The 5,970-nt window shown below is 40.0% G+C and overlaps 1 pseudogene; it reads left to right on the top strand.

Annotated features, from left to right (window-relative positions):
- Positions 1-708: 708 nt before the first annotated feature.
- LOC100341865 (acyl-protein thioesterase 1-like) lies at positions 709-1,391 on the top strand (annotated as a pseudogene).
- Positions 1,392-5,970: the final 4,579 nt, after the last annotated feature.

Here is a 5,970-nt window from a genome sequence, read left to right on the forward strand (position 1 = left end):
AGCAGGGAGGTACCCAACAAAGGACACTGGCAAGAAGCCACAGAATTAAAGGTAGGGGGCGAGCCCAGTGGGAACTCCTCATTGATGCTAACTGCACTGTAGCCACCAGCTGCCTCAATGTGCTCCTTTGTGGCTGGTGTAACTTCTCCAAAAGCACAGGGTATCAGATGTCCTCCTTCAGCAATGATTCTGCATAGCTCTGAGAAGAGAGTTGTCCATGCGTATATAAAGAATTTCAAAAATTTCATGGAGATGTTTGGTCTAGTGGTTAAGACGCTGGTTAAGATACCTCGTCCCATATCAGATTGCCAGGGCTCAAAACATGCTTCAGGCTCCTGACTCCAGTTTTCTGCTAACACAGACCATGGGAGGGAGCATATGATGGATTATGTAGTTAGGTTCCTGCTATGCGCATGGGAGATTTGGATTGATTCCCCACCTGGGTCCTAGCACTGTCTCTGTCATTGCAGATGACAGGGATGCGTAGATATGCAGATACTTGAACCAGCACATGGGAGTACGCTCTCTCTGTAAAATTCAAAAAAAATCAAACTTTTTAAAAAAGCGTTGTGGAAAAATATCATTAAAAGATGAGTTTCACACCTGAGTGCGATTGGGCGGGCCGGGACTCGCCACTCATACGCCCTTGGGCAGAGGACGGGGACTCTTTCTCTCTTCCGCTTCCGACCCGCTGTCGCCAGTCCCTGTATGTGCATTAATACAATGTCTGCTCTGCTGCCCGCCATCGTGCCTGCTGCCCGGAAAGGCCACCGCCGCGGTCATTTTCCTTCATGGATTGGGAGATACTGGGCATGGATGAGCAGAAGCTTTTGCAGGTATCAGAAGTTCACATATCAAATATATCTGCCCACATGCGCCCGTTATGCCTGTTACATTAAATATGAACATGCCTATGCCTTCTTGGTTTGTTATTATTGGACTTTCACCAGATTCACAAGAGGATGAACCTGGAATTAAACAGAAAATGTAAAGGCTTTGATAGATCAAGAGGTGAAGAATGGCATTCCTTATGACAGAATTGTTTTGGGAGGATTTTAACAGGGAGGAGCTTTCTCTTTATGTACTGCTCTTACCACAAGCAGAAACTGGCAGGCGTTACTGCACTGAGTCGCTGGCTTCCACTTGGAGCTTCATTTCCGCAGGGTCCGATCAGTGGTGCTGATAGAGAGATTTCTATTCTCCAGTGCCATGGAGATTGCAACCCTTTAGTTACACTAATTGATTCTCTTACTGTGGAAAAACTACAAACATTGGTAAATCCAGCCAATGAAACCTTTAAGACCTATGAAGGCAGGATGCACAGTTCATGTCAGCAGGAAATGATGGATGTCAAGCAATTCATTGATAAACTCCTACCTCCAATTGATTAACATCATTAAGAGGCTTTGCACAGTACTCCAGCATCATTGTAGTAGAGCATAAACCTTTTCTGGTTCCCAGTCCTGAAACTTCTAATGTTTGTAGTGTTAAAATGTTTTGCAATTACACGCCAATGACACTAAATAATGTCTCCTCATAGAAAATATATGATATTTCAGTTTCTATACATGTATTTGCAAAATATGATCTCCAATATACTGGTATTAATATAGGTGAAGCAGCTAGCTTCTTTTTTTTTTTTTTTAACTGTAACTTGGCAAAATAATAAAATGCTTCACTCAGATTTTTTATTACATGATTTGAAAATTAACAGTATGCTTAAGGAAAATTTATGCAAATATGAATGAGCAGTTAAGATATAAGAGATTTTTGCATGCTGTGACTTAGTCTGTGGGTTTATTCCAAAGTTGCTTAGTCATCATGCACTGTCTGGTGTATTTATATATGCACTCATATATAATGATTGTAATACATAAGAAGGAGAAGGTATTACATTATTCCTAACAATAGGAATAATGCTTTTACTTATATTTTATCAAGGATCTAAAACCAATTCCTGGAGCAAGGACAGTCTATTCAACAAATGGTGCTGGGAAAACTGGATTTCCACATGCAGAAGCATGAAGCAAGACCCCTACCTTACACCTTACACAAACATTCACTCAACATGGATTAAAGATCTAATGGCTTACATACAGAAATCAACTAACAACAGATGCTGGTGAGGATGTGGGGACAAAGGGACACTAACTCACTAAGCCACTGTTGGTGGGAATGCAAACTGGTAAAGCCACTATTGGAAGACAGTTTGGAAGTTCCTCAGAAACCTGAATATAGCCCTACCATGCAACCCAGCCATCCCACTACTTGGAATTTACCCAAAGGAAATTATTGGCAAATAAAAGAGCTGTCTGCACCTCAATGTTTATTGCAGCTCAATTCACAATAACTGATACATGGAATCAACCTAAATGCCCATCAACAGAAGACTGGATAAAGAAATTATGGGATATGTACTCTATAGAATATTATACAGCAGTAAAAAAAAATGAAATCCAGTCATTTGCAACAAAATGGAAAGATCTGGAAAACATCATGCTGAGTGAAATAAGCCAGTCCCAAAGGGACAAATATCGTATGTTATCTCTGACTGATGACAACTAACTGAGCACCTAAAAGGAAACCTGTTGAAGTGAAATGGACACCATGAGCAACAATGACTTGATCAGCCCGTGTCCTGACTGTCGAGGAACAACTTACTATTTTATTCCTTTTAGTATTTTTTTTGTTCTACTTAATACCATTGGTTGAATTCTTTAATTAACACACAATTACTCGTAGGCATTTAAATTTAACTGAAAAGTGATCTCTGTTAAATATGAGTGGGAACGAGAGAAGGAGGAGAGGTACAGTTTGACACATGCTCACTCGGACTTACCCCTAATGTTAGAGTTAGAAACATGCCAGGGGATTCCAATTCAATTCCATCAAGGTGGCATGTACCATCTCACTAGTCAAAGTGATCAGTTTAAGTTCATAATTTATCATGATGATAGGTCTAACAGTCAAAGGGATCACATAAACAAAACTAGTGTCTGCTAATACTAACTGATAGAATTAAAATGGAGAGAACGATCCAACATGGGAAGCGGGATACACAGCAGACTCATAGAAGGGCAGATGTCCTAAACAGCACTGTGACCTCAGAATCAGACCTTATGGCATTCAGATCTGGCTAAAAAGCCCATGAGAGTTTCACAGGCAAGGAAAGTCAAGACACTTTGGCCAAAAAAAAAAAAAAAAATGACCTAAATGAAAGATCTCTGTGAGTGAGATCCCAGTGGAAAGAACGGGCTATCAAAGAGGGAGGTACCTTTCTCTGATGGGAGGAGAGACCTTCCACTTTTACTGTGGCCTTGTCTAAGATCAGAGTTTGTGAATCAAGAGGCGTCCATAGCCTTCGCAACTCATGACAAGAGCCTCGGGTGATTACTGACGTCATAAGAGTGTCCATTTTTAAATCAACAAAGCAAAGAGAGTCACTGTGCACCTACTCCCCATGTAAAACCTCGTCCTTAATGTGTTGTACTATGCAAATTAATGCTAAAGCTACTACTCTACCAGTACTTTATACTTTGTGTTTCTGTGTGGGTGCAAACAGTTGAAATCTTTACTTAGTATATACTAATTTGATCTTCTGTTTATAAATATAATTGAAAATGTATCTTGATGAGGAATGGGATGGGAGAGAGAGTGGGAGATGGGATGGTTGTGGGTGGGAGGGAGGTTAAGTCCAAAAGTTGTACTTTGGAAATTTATATTTATTAAATAAAAGTTGAAAAGAAAAAAAAGAGATGAGTTTGTTTTGGTACAAAAAGTCTTTGAAAATCATGTGTATTGCTTTTCAGTCTGAATTTAATCCATGAATTTTTGAAGACCCTTCATATTCAGTTGCAAGAAACTTGACTAAAATAAGATGGAGATGTTTCATATTAAGAGTGAGCCAGTATTTATTTTAATTAAAAATATCAGTTTTAGAAGATAGATTGGGATGGACAAAGACAAAAGTTGCCACTTGAAGATCATTGATAGACTGTGGCCACAGGTAGAGAACAGTATAGCCAGAATCCATAGCTCACATAGCATGATGTTCTCTCTTGGGTGGAGCAATGGTTATGACATGTCCAAAATCAAATAGTGAGTTTTGTCTACACATTGTCAACCGCCTTTGCTGATTCTCTCATCTTGGCAACCCCTGGCCTTATTTGCATTCTTATATCATTTTATATTCTTTATATCACTTTATATAATCTAGAACCTTCTTTCCTTGTCTGCTTCCAAGGAGGCCCAGGCACCAAAACTTCCTCTCCCCATGTAATTGAATGGATTAGATCCCCCTCAGATTTATATGTTGAAATCTTAAAGCCTCAATAACATATACACAGTATGTAGTCCAAAAAATGTTTTTATTTAGGGACTTAGGGAGAGCATTGGCACCACAGTTAAGATGTCACTTGAGATGTCCACATCCCATTCTGGTTTGAGTCCCAGCTCTGTTTTTGATTTTAGTTTCTTGCTATTGTGTACTTTGAGAGGCAGCAGGTGATGATCCAAGTACTAAAATCCCTGCCACCCAACTGCAAGACCTTGGTTGAGTTCCAGGCTTCTGGCTACAGCTTGACTCTGGCCATTGTGGGCATCTCGGGAATGAATCAACAGCTGTGATATCTATCTGTGTGTGTGTGTGTGTGTGTATTTCTCTGTCTCTGTCACTACCTCTGTCTCTCCCTCTCTCTCTGCCTTTCAAGTAAAATAAGCACAAATTAAAATAATAGTCTTTTAGAAAGTATCTAATGATAGACATTATCTGCCAGGAATAATTCTTGTAGACTTGGCCAGGGTACTCATCTGCTCTTGATCTTACCCACGACTTGAGAGGTTTAGAGTGGTTCCGACTTTCTCCTTTGACAGTCCTGGAATATTTTTAAGAGCCATTTATTTTGCAAATGAATACAATTAATGTAAGGCTGTAGGAGATGTCTTGAGAAGGGAGTTCCCCAGGATTCCCTTATGTGCTCCATGGCATTTATCTCAACCATCATAATAGAAATACAAGGGTTAGCAAATTGACCCTCCACTTCTGCAGCTGCCAGTACTGATAAACAATGTTAGAACAGAAGCAAATTAGCCCTGGAGGCCTGGGCTGTTTCCAACAGCAATAAATACAGCTTGCTTTGTGGCTGTCACCCTGCCCTAAGGAATGAAAGAGCCATGGAAAGCACCAATGCACATTGTCAGGTGCTGCCCAAGTCTCACATTCTGTTGAGCTGATGCCATCAAGGCATCTGCTCAGAGAAAGAGTCAGGCTCTTTCGGAGATTGCACAGTGTAAATTAATGGGCCATACTCCTCATTACAGTTACTATCAGGATGGTACCTTCCAAGGGATTTCACTTAGGCAAAGAAATCAATTTTGCAAAGTCTGAAAGGCAAGTGTCTCTATCTGCTTCCTGTCATCCCAGATCTCAAATACACTCATAAAGCCACGTTCTAGGATATTATAAAAATTACTCCAAGGCATTTCAAAAAACCGGCTCTCACTCTATTCTGGGATGTCTGCACTCTTATTATTTCAGCCCCTGACTAAAATGTAAATGGTATATAATAGTAACATTGTGCTGTAAAATGGGGAGACTTTTTCTCAAGCAGTAGGTAAAAGGAAGGCAATTTAAATGACAGTCCTTTTAACTTCTTTTCACCTTTGCCCATACAACTTTGTCCTTGTTCATCTAAATTCTAACTGAAAGGAGCTAATGTAAAAGGAACTCTGGAATCCATGACAAATGTGAATGATGGAGACAGATGAAGGATTCCTTGAAGAGTTATTTGGACTAAAAATAGCTTCCATGGTTCTTACAGCTTTTCTGAGAAGCAATGAAAAATCACCCAGAGCTTACAGTATTCAGAACAACAATAGGGCCTCTGCTTCTAAAAGATACAGTCTTAGAGCACTGGGAATTGGGGAAATATTCAAGATAGGTTCCTGAGACAACAGCCAAAGTTGTTTCCT

The sequence above is a fragment of the Oryctolagus cuniculus genome, chromosome 10, assembly GCF_051225735.1.
Source record: "Oryctolagus cuniculus isolate XC-2025 breed Fujian yellow rabbit chromosome 10, ASM5122573v1, whole genome shotgun sequence".
Lineage (NCBI taxonomy): Eukaryota > Metazoa > Chordata > Mammalia > Lagomorpha > Leporidae > Oryctolagus > Oryctolagus cuniculus.